Source organism: Sander lucioperca, chromosome 7, assembly GCF_008315115.2.
Source record: "Sander lucioperca isolate FBNREF2018 chromosome 7, SLUC_FBN_1.2, whole genome shotgun sequence".
In the NCBI taxonomy this organism is placed as follows: domain Eukaryota; kingdom Metazoa; phylum Chordata; class Actinopteri; order Perciformes; family Percidae; genus Sander; species Sander lucioperca.
In genome coordinates, this window is record NC_050179.1 from 21,721,285 (window position 1) to 21,736,184 (window position 14,900).

General features: G+C 43.4%; 1 long non-coding RNA gene across 1 annotated transcript; it reads right to left on the bottom strand.

Annotated features, from left to right (window-relative positions):
* Positions 1–2,275: 2,275 nt before the first annotated feature.
* On the bottom strand, positions 2,276–7,398 carry LOC116059854. Its single transcript, XR_004107395.1, has 3 exons — positions 7,070–7,398; positions 5,818–5,821; positions 2,276–2,286 (listed from the first exon to the last, which is right to left on the bottom strand). It is a non-coding gene; the product is annotated as an uncharacterized LOC116059854 (long non-coding RNA).
* Between the last annotated feature and the right edge of the window lie 7,502 nt (positions 7,399–14,900).

Sequence of the window (14,900 nt, forward strand, 5' to 3'; positions counted from 1 at the left end):
AGTAAAGGTGGTTGACTATGGCTGGCCTCCACAACAGTAGTTGGTCACACTGTCTCTCTTTGGAGGCTGTATCCAAGGCCTTCCCCAGACTTGGTTTTATAACAAATTGTATTAATTGAAATGCAATAACAAAAACTGCTTCAAACTTCCAACAATAGATACATACTTTTCCCAATGTGCCAGACATCAAAATAATGCTGTGTTCCTTCTGGACACAGCTCTCCTCTCACCCATTTGGCAACCTAAAGAGTAGAAAGCAAACGTTGTGGATGCTTGCACTGTCTGGCCCTCAGTGCATTAGCAAAAAGCACAAATGTCCAGCCTCAGTGCAATTCATAAATCTACATTCTACATCTTTATTGTATTTACCTGGCGATGTCTGTCTGTGATGAGGGTTGACACATGCAGGTCCTGCCTCCTCAGCAAGCCGATGCTGCACTTGAGCCCCTCAATCTCACACCAAGAGCTGTTGGGGACCTCTGAGCTCTAGGAGCCGGAGAGGACAGGGAGCTGGGTACTAGTAGACGGAGAGGACAGGGAGCTGGGTATTAGTAGACGGAGAGGACAGGGAGCTGGGTACTAGGAGACGGAGAGGACAGGGAGCTGGGTATTAGTAGACGGAGAGGACAGGGAGAAAGGGTACTAGGAGACGGAGAGGACAGGGAGCTGGGTACTAGTAGACGGAGAGGACAGGGAGAAAGGGTACTAGGAGACGGAGAGGACAGGGAGCAGGGTATTAGTAGACGGAGAGGACAGGGAGAAAGGCTACTAGGAGACGGAGAGGACAGCGAGAAAGGGTACTAGTAGACGGAGAGTGAAAACATGTGAAAACCTGGTGAAAACCTGGTGAAAACATGGAGGACACAATAATTTGCTGCTGTTTTCTTATGTGAGCATCCAAACAGCACATCGTCAGGTGTTTGTGTTATCTGCAGGACAACCAAAGGGAAAGGACATGGATAAGCTGTGTTTTTATATACATATAGGCCTATTTATGAATAATCTGAAACATGTTATGTCTGTGTATGTTTCTCAGCAGAGGCGTTTGTCTACTAAACAGTTTATTGTCATTGGAATCTGTTCAGTGAACCAAAGTCGCCTCCATCAAACATCAGCTGTCAACAACGCGTCACCAACTGGGAAACTCAGTTAGCAAAATCTGGCCCCAGTTTCCCACCTCTGGTTCCCACAGGAAGGGACGTGAATGATGACGTTTTCACTCGGAAAAACGTTTTTCCAATGTCCATGAACGCACGGACAGCATGCAGTGGACCAAACCACTGTGAGGCAAGGGAGGGGGAACTCAAAATGTTTCTAAACTTAAAAAGCATTTTTTGGGGTTCGTATTGTTTTCCTACTTAGACAGATATTTTAATCATTATGTTATTTACAATACACAGCATTGTTTTAATGACATTTCTAGGGGGGGACAAGCCTTAGAAGGGGGGGGTCCTGACCCCCCTGGGATTTACGCCCTTGTGCTGGACGGGAGAATGGGTGCTGGTGTTCGCTTTGGTGCTTTGGTATCTTGCAAAGGGGGTCAGCTTCTCCTCGGACCGCGTAGCTCCTATGAAGCCATTTTGCTGCTACCAAGCCATCACCTCCCGTTAGCATCCCATTGACTGCCATTCATTCTGACGTCACTTTGACAGAGAATAACTTTACATCTGAAGAGTTTAAAGACTCTATTTGTCCGTTGTTTATTTCTAAAGAAACACGACAATGTATAAAAGGCTCCATTACCTTGTAGCTCACGTTATGGCTCCGTAGCAGACGTTTTTATAAAAATAGGCTAACGATTGGGTCATAACCACGAGACTTACTGTCTCATAGTAGAGGAATTACCGTATAGTACAGGAGAAGCTCTCAGGCAGTTTGGACTTCCATTAGCTGTTTAAGTGTAATTACTAATGTTAACTATCATTTTAGTGATCAATAATTAGCCTGTGTCTATGTTATCTCCTTACATATACCTACGCTCTCCGTCTCTGCTAGATTGGGAATGATTGAGATTTCTCTTGGCACAGCTACCAGAAGACTTCCAACTTTCAGACAGGTTGCTCACGTCACATCTACGTCTTCAAGCTCAGTTGGAGGCTGCTCAGTAACGCTCAGCCATCACCGGGAAAGTGCTTCTAACGGCCTTCACTGGTCTCCGTCCAGAGACACGGGACCTGCTGGTCCATTATTATATACTGTCTATGGTATATTGTGGCTTGTGGCCGTTCCTTTGTGGTGTAGTGGCTCCCTCTGGTGGTGTGTTGGGCTGTATTGAATCAGAATCATCTTTATTTGCCAGGTATGAGGACACATATGAGGAATTTTGCTTGGATTATACATTGCTCACAATGTGCTTACTCATACAAAACAAACAATACACACTATAAACAGAAACAATATAGACAGGTTGAGGCAGTAGTGCAATGAAGAGTGCAAAGTGTGCAGGAGTTAATTATTTTTATGATAAATTATTATTGTAATTACGGAGCATAGTGCAAAGCATGCTGGAATAAATAAGTATTATGTTATTATATAAGTATTATAATATGAACAGTATGAACAGCTCTGAAATAGAGAATGATGAATAAATAAGTGGAACCAGTAAACAGGTGCTGATTAGAGACAGTGTTGCTGGGTTATTGCTCAGGAATTGAACCTGCCACTGTGAGTCAGATGTCAGCTATTCATGATGAAATAAAATATAGTTCAAGGCCAGATTTATAGGTGCAGACCTTATCACCAGCTGCACTTTGTCAACTTCTCTTCAAGTTCTCTTCAAAGAATGAAAAAGTCCCAAAACGAGGTCTAAGAAAATCCACTCAGAGTCAGAGTCAGATGTGAAAAAGAGAGTATTAAACTCTCTTTTGCACATTAAGTGCTTCGAAAAGAATTCTACACACAAGAAACCCGAGCAAGTACCGGAAAGCTTGCTAAAGATTTCCTTGTTGTGCTGCGTCTTATATTTGCCAAAAGAGAGACTCTCCTCCTGAGGAGCGCTCCAGTGATCACCTTCATAACATACGTATAAAACTTCAATTGGCTACTTTGAGGCTGAAGACCACCTTTTTGGGTGATTTTCCACTAGATGAAGTCATCTAGCTGATCTTGCATTTTGAACGCCAAGCTTAAGGCGTTGGCTTGTAGCTGTTGCAGCTATACAGCGGTGAGCCATCCGTAGCTGTTGGGGCTATACAGCAACAACTGAAGGTGATCCGAGGAGGAAGAAGGTCTTTCCTTATTTCAAGCAAAATACATATCTCTTATCTAGTATCATATTTGTTGTACATTGTATATTTCCCATAACTCAATTAAAACAGATTTGATCACATTTTGCCACAACATTCATCAGACTGATGGCTTGTGGAAAGAAACTGTCCCTCAGTCTGTTGGTTTTGGCGTCCAGTGCTCTGTAGCGCCTACCAGAGTAGAGAAGCTGGAACAGGTTGTGTCCGGGGTGAGATGGGTCTGCAGTGATGTTTCCTGACTCTGGAAGTGTATAAGTCATGTATGGAGGGCAGGTTGGCACTGAAGATCTGTTCTGCAGTCCTAACCAGGGCATGAAGTTAACTTTTTTGCCCACCAGCCACTTTTTACCAGCCACTTTTTTTTTTGCGTCATAAAGGTGAAAAACAGGAATTGCTGTGACTCTATGATCCTGTCCTGTCCTATTGATGGTAGCCCGCCTTGATAATCCTGCATAGGGGCCCGGTGTTGGCTCGTTATGCCACTGATATAAGAGATGAGATGACTGACAAAATCAGGAGTAGCCTACGCCACCACAACAACAACCAAACAATGCGCACCATAACACATGAATGTTTTTTGTATAGTTCTTAAAAATAAAAAAATAAATAAAAAGGAAACTTGTTTTGGGGAGAATAATACTTATTACTATTAATTCATTACTCTGGGCTGAGATTTTCTAGGAACTTTACCAAAAAGGCTCAGGATGCTGCAAATGTTGGTAAAATATGAAAAAGGCTGGTGGATTTAAGACACAAAATAATTTATTGGATGAATCAAATATGAACATATCTGTCATTATCAGTGGCTTGTTAATCTTTACATTGTTAGTTAATTTCCTATCCTGGCCTGGGACACACATTCATATGGTTTGATAAAGTACTTATTGGACTTTAACTTATCATTGCACTTACAATAACGAGAGTAGCTGCCCTCAATTTAGGTCATCCTGTAGGTCTCATCTGCGTTTTTTCCTGCATCCACCGTGTGCGTTTGTGTGTGTGTCTGTGCGTGCGTGTGTTTGTGTGTCTGTGTATGTGATTGTGTGTGCGCGTCAGTGTTAAAATGTCTACATGTTGGCAGGACGGTCTGAAATGTTTTGCACGGTCTTTCGCTGTATGTTTTGTTGGTAAATGTGAGATGTTCGAGTCACACACGTCTCGTCTTCATATCAGAAACTAGGAAATTAACTTGACCTGTTCTCACTCCCGCTTGGTCAGTGGCTGCACGTGGGATGCTGGGATTGTGTGAGTAATGAAAATGCGATAGGGAGCCCCGGCTGTCAATCAATGTCTTCTAGTGATGCGGGCCCCTGATTGGACCAGGCCCGTAAGCAACCGCGTACCCTGCTTACCGATAGTTACGAGTCTGAATCACTCAATTCTCATTGGCTACCCGCCAATGTGGCAGGTAGATTGACAGTTTCACCCGCCAATCACAAAAGTTACCCGCATTTGGCGGGTGGGCGGGTGCCAATTTCATGCCCTGGTCCTAACTGTCCGTTGTAGTCTGCTCCTGTCCTTTTTGGTGGCAGATCCAAACCAGACAGTGAATCTAGCTCCTTGAGGGTTTCCTGGATGAGACTGTCTACTGAAGGTGATTGATGGTGAATGGTTTTGGATTTGATGGCTAGCTGTTGGTGGCGGTGTAGGCGTGGGTCTTTGGGGGGCTGCTTAAGTGGTGGTTGGGGTTCTCTGGTCAGCTGTGTATTTCTGTGTGTGTGTGTGTGTGTGTGTGTGTGTGTGTGTGTGTGTGTGTGTGTGTGTGTGTGTGTGTGTGTGTGTGTGTGTGTGTGTGTATCTTGTTCTACGTATTCAGGTCATTTTATTGTTTTATTCAAATTATATTGATAGTTTTTATGAGAAGAGAGGACCAGGGCAAAGCACATTTCATTGCATTCTCTCTGTACTTTATACTTTTAAATGCACATGACAACACACTTGAACTTGAACTTATTATGGTCTGTTTCTTCCTTCTTGTGGGCAGGACATGAAGTGAGACTCAGTGGTGAGTGCTGATTGGCTGTTACTCGTCTACCATCTACCAACCAGATAGTGTTGTGGGCGGGACATGAAGTGAGACTCAGTGGTGAGTGCTGATTGGCTGATACTCGTCTACCATCTACCAACCAGATAGTGTTGTGGGCGGGACATGAAGTGAGATCAGTGGTGAGGTAAACGGGAGCAGAGGGAGAGACTCAGAGCTGTAGCTGAGACAAAGTACAACACCTTTTATTTCATTAACTTTATAATAAAACACAGATACAGATCATCTGCAAACTGCCAAATATGGGACAGAGCCTTTCCAGCTGCTGCTCCACGACGGTGGAAGCTGCTGCCTTCACATATCAGATGGTCTCCCTCCATTTCTGTTTTTATATCTCAGATAAATACACATTATAACTCTCTAATCTCTCTATCTGGTCTCATCATGTCATCATTCTGGGTTTGGGAACTGCTGCTTGTTGTTGGTGTTGGGATCTTCTTTTTGGGTTTTGATATTTACATTTTAATGTTCTTTTATTCAGCTCTTTGGTCAGATTAATGTGTGTTTAAATGTGCTCTAGAAATCAACTTTACTTACTGGAAGTTAACTTAAGAAACATTTTACAGACCCAGAGATATGTTGATTATAATAATTAATCAGAAATCACAATCAGAACGAGTTGTATAGTTCATTAATAATGTTTATTATACAGACGATAGATTATAGATATAGACCAAGATATAATAACACGTTTATAACACTGACAACACTGCAAGATACAACTATTATAAATGCATTAAAGACAATTCATATTCCTTCATATATAATATACAACATCACATAATCTTTAGATTTAAAATACAACATCTGGAACACACACACATATATATATATATATATATATATATATATATATATATATATATATATATATATATATATATACACAACATATTAATACAGACAATAAGGGAACATCTGCACCCTGTCAGCATCAAATGTTAACTTCTAACATTGAAAACTTATTTTATATTATTATAATAATAATCATTGGGTATTTATGTCTTATTTCCCATCATTTCTGTTTGTTGTTTCTGTCTTTTGTGTTCTAGTTTAAATGTTTTCTCTGCATGAATGTGTCCCATCCCTTGTATTAAAGCCAGTGTATACCAGGCTGTATTAAAGCCAGTGTATACCAGGCTGTATTAAAGCCAATGATGAAATGATCATATATGCATATTAAGTGTGTGTGTGAGCTGAAAGCTGCGCTCCTCTCCGTGTCCTCAGGTTCACAGCGACTACAGCAGCACAGAGCATCAGCAGCAGGACACTGAGCACTGAGCATCGCACTTTGAAGAAGGTGGAGTAAATCCCAAAGGGCTCCATGTACACTAACACAGTTCTCTCTGTTGACTCACACTGATAATCATCATATAGGTCAGTAACTGCACACCAGTACTCTCCTGCGTCTCCCACTGAGATATTAGAGATAACCAGGCTCCCATTATAGTACGTGCTCACTCTGCCCATTCTCTGATTAGACTCTACACTAAAGATTCTTCCCTCTGTTCGGTTCGACTTGATAAACCAAACATGCCCCCTATCCTCTCCCCAATCTCTGCATCTGAGAGTGACTTCTTCTCCCTCTGAGAAGAGCTCTACAGCAGGGGGGCCAAATTTGGGACACACCACCAGCTCATACTGTTGCCGTCTCCTAGAGGCTTCACAGTAGTACTGACCTGAGTGATTTAACATTAGAGATGAAAACACCAGCGAGTAGTTTTGGTCTACTGAAGGAACAGTCTGGTTGTGTAGTTCTGGGCCAGAGATCAGATTAGACCTCCAACGTGGGGGCTGTTCATCAGTGGAGTCAGTGATAGTGCACGGCAACACAGCGGTCTCTCCCACTGAGCCGTAGATCATCTCATAATGTAGTCTCAACTCTACAGAGTAACTGCTAACACACTGCTGTTGGTTCATCACCAGACAGTTGTACTCTGTAAAGTCTGTTGTTGTGACGTTGGAAACACGAAGAGCTGATGTGTTTGTCACCACTTGGTATCTTCCTCTAACATTGTCCATCACTGATGTCGTATTGTCCCCAAAAACTCTGCTCCATGTTTCTTGCTCATATCTAGAGTCCTGTTTGAGCCACTGGACATCCAGATTATGAGCCTGTCCCCAACATGGCAGGTCCACTGTTTCTCCAGGTCTCACTCTGATAACTCTCCCACCTAATGAAGTACAAACAGTAATAGTGAAGTTGTTCTCATGCATCACGTTGCCCTCAGTCCAACACTCCTCTCGGTACGGGCCGGAGTCTGAATGGTTCAGGTCGAGGATGGTGTAAGAAGAAGTATCCACCGTGCTGTCAAGTCGTTGTTTCAGGTGTTCAGGTACTGAGGAGCTGTTGGACCAGAGGTCAGAGGTGTTCCACAGGACAAGCTTCTCCTCACCAACAGATCTGGAGATCAGGCAGGAGTTGGTGTTCTCGGGGAGCTTGAAGGTGTTAGACCATCCTTCATGTCGGATGATGATCTGTTCTTGTGCATGGATGTTGTTGATGAGAGCAAACAGCAGGAAGGAGAGCTCTGTGACTGCAGCCATTCTGCTCCGAGGTCGACAAACACTGACACCACTCAGCTCATATACTCTCTACACCAACCCTCATCAGCAGCTGATCTTTTCCTGTTTTTAACAAACATGACTTCTTTATCTCATCTTCAGAGGAAACTTTGCATCATCAGCTCTCTATCCAGTAATCAACATCCTTTACATGAGTCTAAAACCACAGACGCTGACGTGTCTTCATACACACCGCTCGTATACCAGCTGCACGGACACAACAACATATTCATATTATCAATAGTCACACAACACAGCTTCCTCAGGAGGGTGGCTGGTGTCTCCCTTAGAGATAGGGTGAGAAGCTCAGTCATCTGTGTGAACCTGGGCGCCTCCCTAGGGAGGTGTTCCCGGCACGTCCAGCTGGGAGGAGGTCTCGGGGAAGACCCAGGACTAGGTGGAGGGATTATATCTCCAACTTGGCCTGGGAACGCCTCGGGATTCCCCAGTCGGAGCTGGTTAATGTGGCTCGGGAAAGGGAAGTTTGGGGTCCCCTGCTGGAGCTGCTACCCCCGCGACCCAACACCGGATAAGCGGCCGAAGATGGATGGATGGACAACACAGCTTTATTATTAATAATCTAATAAAACAACAACAAAAAATGAGGAAAGACAGTTTATTAAAGGGTTACTTTGTTTTTCCTTCAACCTGGAACCTATTTTCACATGTTTTGTGTCTAAGTCACCAAACCCACCAGACTCCACATAAATAATCAGTGGTACGGATTGACGAGGCTTGGACCCAAATGTTCGATATTTATTAAGAGAAAAACCAAAAAGCAAGAGGATTGCAGAGCAAAAACTTACAAACAGGTATAGTCCCAAAAAGCAAAGGCCAGGAAGCAAGGAAACAAGCGGGCACAGACAGCACACCACTCGACAAAACACAAAAAACAGAACAGTACCTGACAAAACAGAAACAATGAGCCAACAAGGGTAACGAGGGAACAAGGGACAGGTGACACTAGGGCTGGGGAACAGGTGAAACAAATCAGGGTGAGGCAGACAATCACACAAGGCGGGAAAACACAAGGCAGGAAGTAAAACAAGACACGACCAGGGAGAAAAGACCAAGGGGGTAAGCTTCTTCTCACAATGCGTAGCTCCTATGGCGCCATTCTGATGCTACCAAGCCATCAGCTCCCGTTAGCATCCCATTGACTGCCATTCATTTTGACGTCACTTTGACAGAGAATAACTTTACATCTGAAGAGTTTAAAGACTCTATTTGTCCATTGTTTATTTCTAAAGAAACACGACAATGTAGAAAAGGCTCCATTACCTTGTAGCTCACGTTATGGCTCCGTAGCAGACGTTTTTATAAAAATAGGCTAACGATTGGGTCATAACCACGAGACTTACTGTCTCATAGTAGAGGAATTACCGTATAGTACAGGAGAAGCTCTCAGGCAGTTTGGACTTCCATTAGCTGTTTAAGTTTAATTACTAATGTTAACTATCATTTTAGTGATCAATAATTAGCCTGTGTCTATGTTATCTCCTTACATATACCTACGCTCTCCGTCTCTGCTAGATTGGGAATGATTGAGATTTCTCTTGGCACAGCTACCAGAAGACTTCCAACTTTCAGACAGGTTGCTCACGTCACATCTACGTCTTCAAGCTCAGTTGGAGGCTGCTCAGTAATGCTCAGCCATCACCGGGAAAGAGACTTCACTGGTCTCCGTCCAGAGACACGGGACCTGCTGGTCCATTATATACTGTCTATGGAAAAGACAGACTACAAAATAAAACAGGAAACAGAACATACACAGTACCCGCCCCCAAGGGACGGATCCCAGACGTCCCAAAAAAACAACCCAGAGAGGGCAGAGGGGGACCGGAGGAGGGGCGAGCAAAGATCAACCAAGGAGGGTAAAGGGATAACCAAAATAGTCACTGGACAGGCGACAGCAGGGCTCAGGAACTGAGGACAGTAGAACTCGGGGATCGGGGAACAGGGGACAAATGGACTGGGGAACCCCAGGGCTGCAGGCATCGGCAAAGGCGTAACCCCCCTGGTGGCCAGACAGGACATCGAGGACTCTCTGGCGGCCAAGTACGACGGCAAAACCCCTCTGGTGGCCAAGCGGGGCGGCGAAGACACTCTGGCCAACATGGCATCATGACTTTGCGTAAACATACACGCCATTTCCTAAAGCCAAATGGCGTGTTATCTGTACGCATTTTGAGCTATACGCATGTATGTCTACGCTCTATACAGCGGCCATAAACATACACGCCACGTGGCATCGCCACGTTGTGTGTTATCGCGAGAACGTGACGTACTATCGCCAGAACAACGTCAAATGCGTGTAAAAAAAACCACACAAAACGAAAGTTACTGTTGCACTAGTCTGATTGCAGGTTTTGTGTAGATTTGGACTTTTATACGTTTATTCTACTTTGTTTAAACGGCGAAGTGGAGAGGCCTCGTTCACCTGTTTGGAGCTGGCTGGTGAATGTGACGCTCGTATCGGCCTTGCTGGATCCACCGTGACTCTGTTTGTGGATCTACTGATCTCTGTGGATTACTTTTTTTTTCGTGTTATTGGATTACGGCAAAATACGGATCTTTTTTCTCAACGTGTCTTAACGTTTCATGGTGAGTTTGGAGAGGCGTCTCAACAGACTGGAGGTTGAACACTGATTGTTCACTGTTACATTTTAGTTGAATTTAAGTGTCCGTCTGTCTATTGCGTTCCAAGACAGCCATGCCGTGATTGGATTTCATAAGGGTGAATTGTTAAAGGGGTGATAGAATGGTTATATACGGTATTTCACGCTGTTCCTTAAGGTCTCCTAATAGGGTATGTAACACTGGTTGGGCTGATAATGTCTCTTTTGCTGTTTTTTTTTGCCCTAATGCTACCCTGTTAAATGGGACTGGACTGAAACGAGAGCTTTTCTGCCTTATATGGTCTGCTTGTGAATATTTAGCGATCCAGGCAAGCACTGTGCCGCTGTCACGGCATACTGTGGAGCTGCTGAACTCCGAAACAGTCGTACTAAATTTGCAATTAGCCATCAATTTTTGTAAAACAGCCCATATTTGAGCTTTAAACAGGCGTTTTCTCGCATAAAAAAGGATCAGAAGTGAATTTAGTAATGCAAGAGCAGGCGAACAATGTAAAAAGTTTCTGAGATTTGCGCGACCTAGATTTAGAAGACTAACTGACCTCAGATCAGTCAGTGGCCTATGTAAATTTTGGGGCGTTACAAAGATAGAAGGTCGAGCCAAATGAGGAGGAATTGAGAAGTTGACGTCAACTTTTAGCTTTGTTCAGATTTGCCTGTTTTCAGCGGCAGTTTCAAAATGTGAGATTAGCAGAGGAAAGGGGTATCAATGGGACTTTGAGCTTCTATGTATGTCCTAGTTACCCTCCAAACTGTCGTTTTTCAACTATGACAAGGTAAAATCGGTTTTGCATTCTATCACCCCTTTAAATTGTTACAATGTAATTTAAAATCTGCTTTAAAAATAAACAATGTTTTGGATAATGTTCAGCTTCGGCAGCTTTACCTATATAGCTAAAATATACACTGACTGAGGAAGCCTAGTGACGAGTCCATAGCAACCAGTTTGTGTGTTGAATGTTACCCAGCGTCCTTTGCTGAATGGTCTCAATATTTTATTGTATTATTTCATGTGAATACTAGTTTACTAGAGGAGTAACTTAGTATTTGAAGTAATGCAGTAATGCAGGAAGTGTGCATTTAGTTTCCATGCTTATTGTGTTTCCACAACTATGTTATGGAGTAAATCTACTGAAATGGCCCCCACACCATAACGGAGGAGTGGGATGTGTAAGATGAAAAGGCAGAGGTTAAATCATGTATGTCATGGCTGTAAAAGATGAATAGCATCCGCACGTCTTTGCTAAGTGCTAACCAGTACAGAAGGTAAATAAATAAATTGATGGGGAGGGTCATGCCTCTTTTCACAATCATTTTGGAGGGTCATAGAAAGAAATTCTTTTACTGGCGAAGGGAGGGTCAAGTCTAATTTTACTAAAGATCCCAAAACTCCTCCAGTGGCACTTTATATAAATAACGAACAGTCCCTAAGCTACCACGAGCTAACGTTAGCTAGCATGTCAAACGGGGCTAGTCAGTCTTTCAACTAGCCTGGTTGACCCCAGACCTTCTCAGTTGTAACTGAGAGTGGGGGGGTCTGGGAAAGGTTCATTGATGGGGCGTCACCAACGGACGCCGCTCAAATGCCTCTGGGCGCATTGGATAGTCCTTCAACCAATCAGACCAAAGATCTGGGTGACGCTGCTCTTCGGTAGCCGTCATGTTGAATGTAAACAAAAAGCTGCTCGCCGTCGCTGCGCTATCGTCGTCGCGTAAAGCCCACCTCAACGGTTGTGATTGGTGTAAAGCCCTCCTCAACGGTTGTGATTGGTGTAAAGCCCGCCTGAGCGGTTGTGATTGGTGTAAAGCCCGCCTCAGCGGTTGTGATTGGTGTAAAGCCCTCCTCAACGGTTGTGATTGGTGTAAAGCCCTCCTCAACGGTTGTGATTGGTGTAAAGCCCGCCTCAACGGTTGTGATTGGTGTAAAGCCCGCCTGAGCGGTTGTGATTGGTGTAAAGCCCGCCTCAGCGGTTGTGATTGGTGTAAAGTCCTCCTCAACGGTTGTGATTGGTGTAAAGCCCTCCTCAACGGTTGTGATTGGTGTAAAGCCCTCCTCAACGGTTGTGATTGGTGTAAAGCCCGCCTCAACGGTTGTGATTGGTGTAGAGCCCGCCTCAGCGGTTGTGATTGGTGCCTCGAATTTCGGGGACATTGGAAATGGGCTTGAATGGGCTCTTGGCCAGACTGACTTGCAGAGCAAATCTCAAATTTGCCGGAAGTTCGTCAGGGTTTACCCAGGCTATCGTTCAACGGCTCTGGGGCTAGTGAAATCAGCACGTAGGAGAATGTAAAGTCACACGTGAAACTACAGCAGACGAATACCCCTGGCTATTAAAAAATAACTTACTTTAAGATGCTTGTTCAGGTTGGTTGTGGAGTAATTTGGACGCTGAAAGGAGGTTGGTTGCTGGCAAGCAGAGGCTGCTGTTATATTTCGTTCTCCCTGTTCTTTCTTTAATGTGAAATGCTGTTTGAATTTCCAAAATAGAAACGCATTCCTGCCCTGGCTCTGTTGTTCCAGCTCCATCTCTACCTCTATCAGTGATCACGCAAATAGCTCATTTTTTCGTTTTCATATTGGGGTTTCTGGGAAATGCATGGAGTTGCCTTAATTTATTTAGAGAGTGAATAAACTCATTCAGAAGTATCGTCATATAATCCATCGATTTCAACAATGTAACTGTATTCTAAATACCAACTATTTAAATTGTAACTGTAACGGAATACAGTTACTCATAATTTGTATTCTGAATACGTAACGCCGGTACGTATTCCGTTACTCCCCAACACTGGTGATATTTCTTTTAAATGTCGTCCGACAGAGAGAGGTTGTTTCTGAAAAGGTCAACAATCAGCTCCAGGTTCAGGTGTTAACACCCACAGATCAGATATAAACACACGCGTCACTGATGGTGAAAGGCAAACACAGGAAATCAAGAAGGAAAGTTAAGATGTTGTTTTCACACTTTGTTCTGACGCAGACGCTGACTGTAAATGATGACCTACAAGAACTGACAAACATTGAAAAATACTTTTGTTAATATCACAAAGTAGTCAGTTTTCAGCCAGTTTTTAGTCCGTTTTCAGTCAGTTTTCAGTCAGTTTTCAGCCAGTTTTCAACCAGTTTTCAGTCAGTTTTCAGTCAGTTTTCAGTCAGTTTTCAGCCAGTTTTCAGTCAGTTTTCGGCCAGTTTTCAGCCAGTTTTCAGTCAGTTTTCGGCCAGTTTTCAGTCAGTTTTCGGCCAGTTTTCAGCCAGTTTTCAGCCAGTTTTCAGCCAGTTTTTAGTCAGTTTTCAGCCAGTTTTCAGCCAGTTTTCAGTCAGTTTTCGGCCAGTTTTTAGTCAGTTTTCAGCCAGTTTTCAGCCAGTTTTTAGTCAGTTTTCAGCCAGTTTTTAGTCAGTTTTCAGCCAGTTTTTAGTCAGTTTTCAGCCAGTTTTCAGCCAGTTTTTAGTCAGTTTTCAGCCAGTTTTCAGCCAGTTTTTAGCCAGTTTTCAGTCAGTTTTCACTCAGTTTTCAGCCAGTTTTCAGTCAGTTTTCAGCCAGTTTTCAGCCAGGATGTACTGATGTATGGGTGTGTGTGTCTGTACACACACACACACACACACACACATAGAGACACAAACACACACAGAGAGAGACACACACACACACACACACACACACACACACACACACTCATCATCACTGATAATATCACCATAGCAACTAAACTAACTTTACCAAACATGACTTCTTTATCTCATCTTCAGAGGAAACTTTCAGCTCTCTATCCAGTAATCAGTGTCCTTACACGACTCTAAAACACGTGTCAAACTCGAGGCCCGAGGGCCAAATCCGGCCCCTCGCAGGTTTTGATCCGGCCCGCATTTGAATTTAGGTTCTCAATAAATTTAGGCCCACCTAATTTTTGTTGCTTTCTGCAAAGTTTTTGGTGCTTTTTAATTGAATTAGGGGACCACTAAGGTCTATATAAAAGAGACTTCAGATACAGTATTAGGGGACCACTAAGGTCTATATAAAAGAGACTTCAGATACAGTATTAGGGGACCACTAAGGTCTATATAAAGAGACTTCAGATACAGTATTAGGGGACCACTAAGGCCTATATAAAGAGACTTCAGATACAGTATTAGAGGACCACTAAGGTCTATATAAAAGAGACTTCAGATACAGTATTAGGGGACCACTAAGGTCTATATAAAAGAGACTTCAGATACAGTATTAGAGGACCACTAAGCATCCAAAGAGCACCATGTCATGGGACCTTTAAATACTCCCCAAAGTCACTGCACAACAGTAATATTTTCTGCAAAGAATATGCATTGCCTCAAATTCACCTAAGGCAATGATTAGACTAAAAACATTCAAAAGTGAACCTAAAAAAGCCTGTAAACATACACTAAATCCCAAG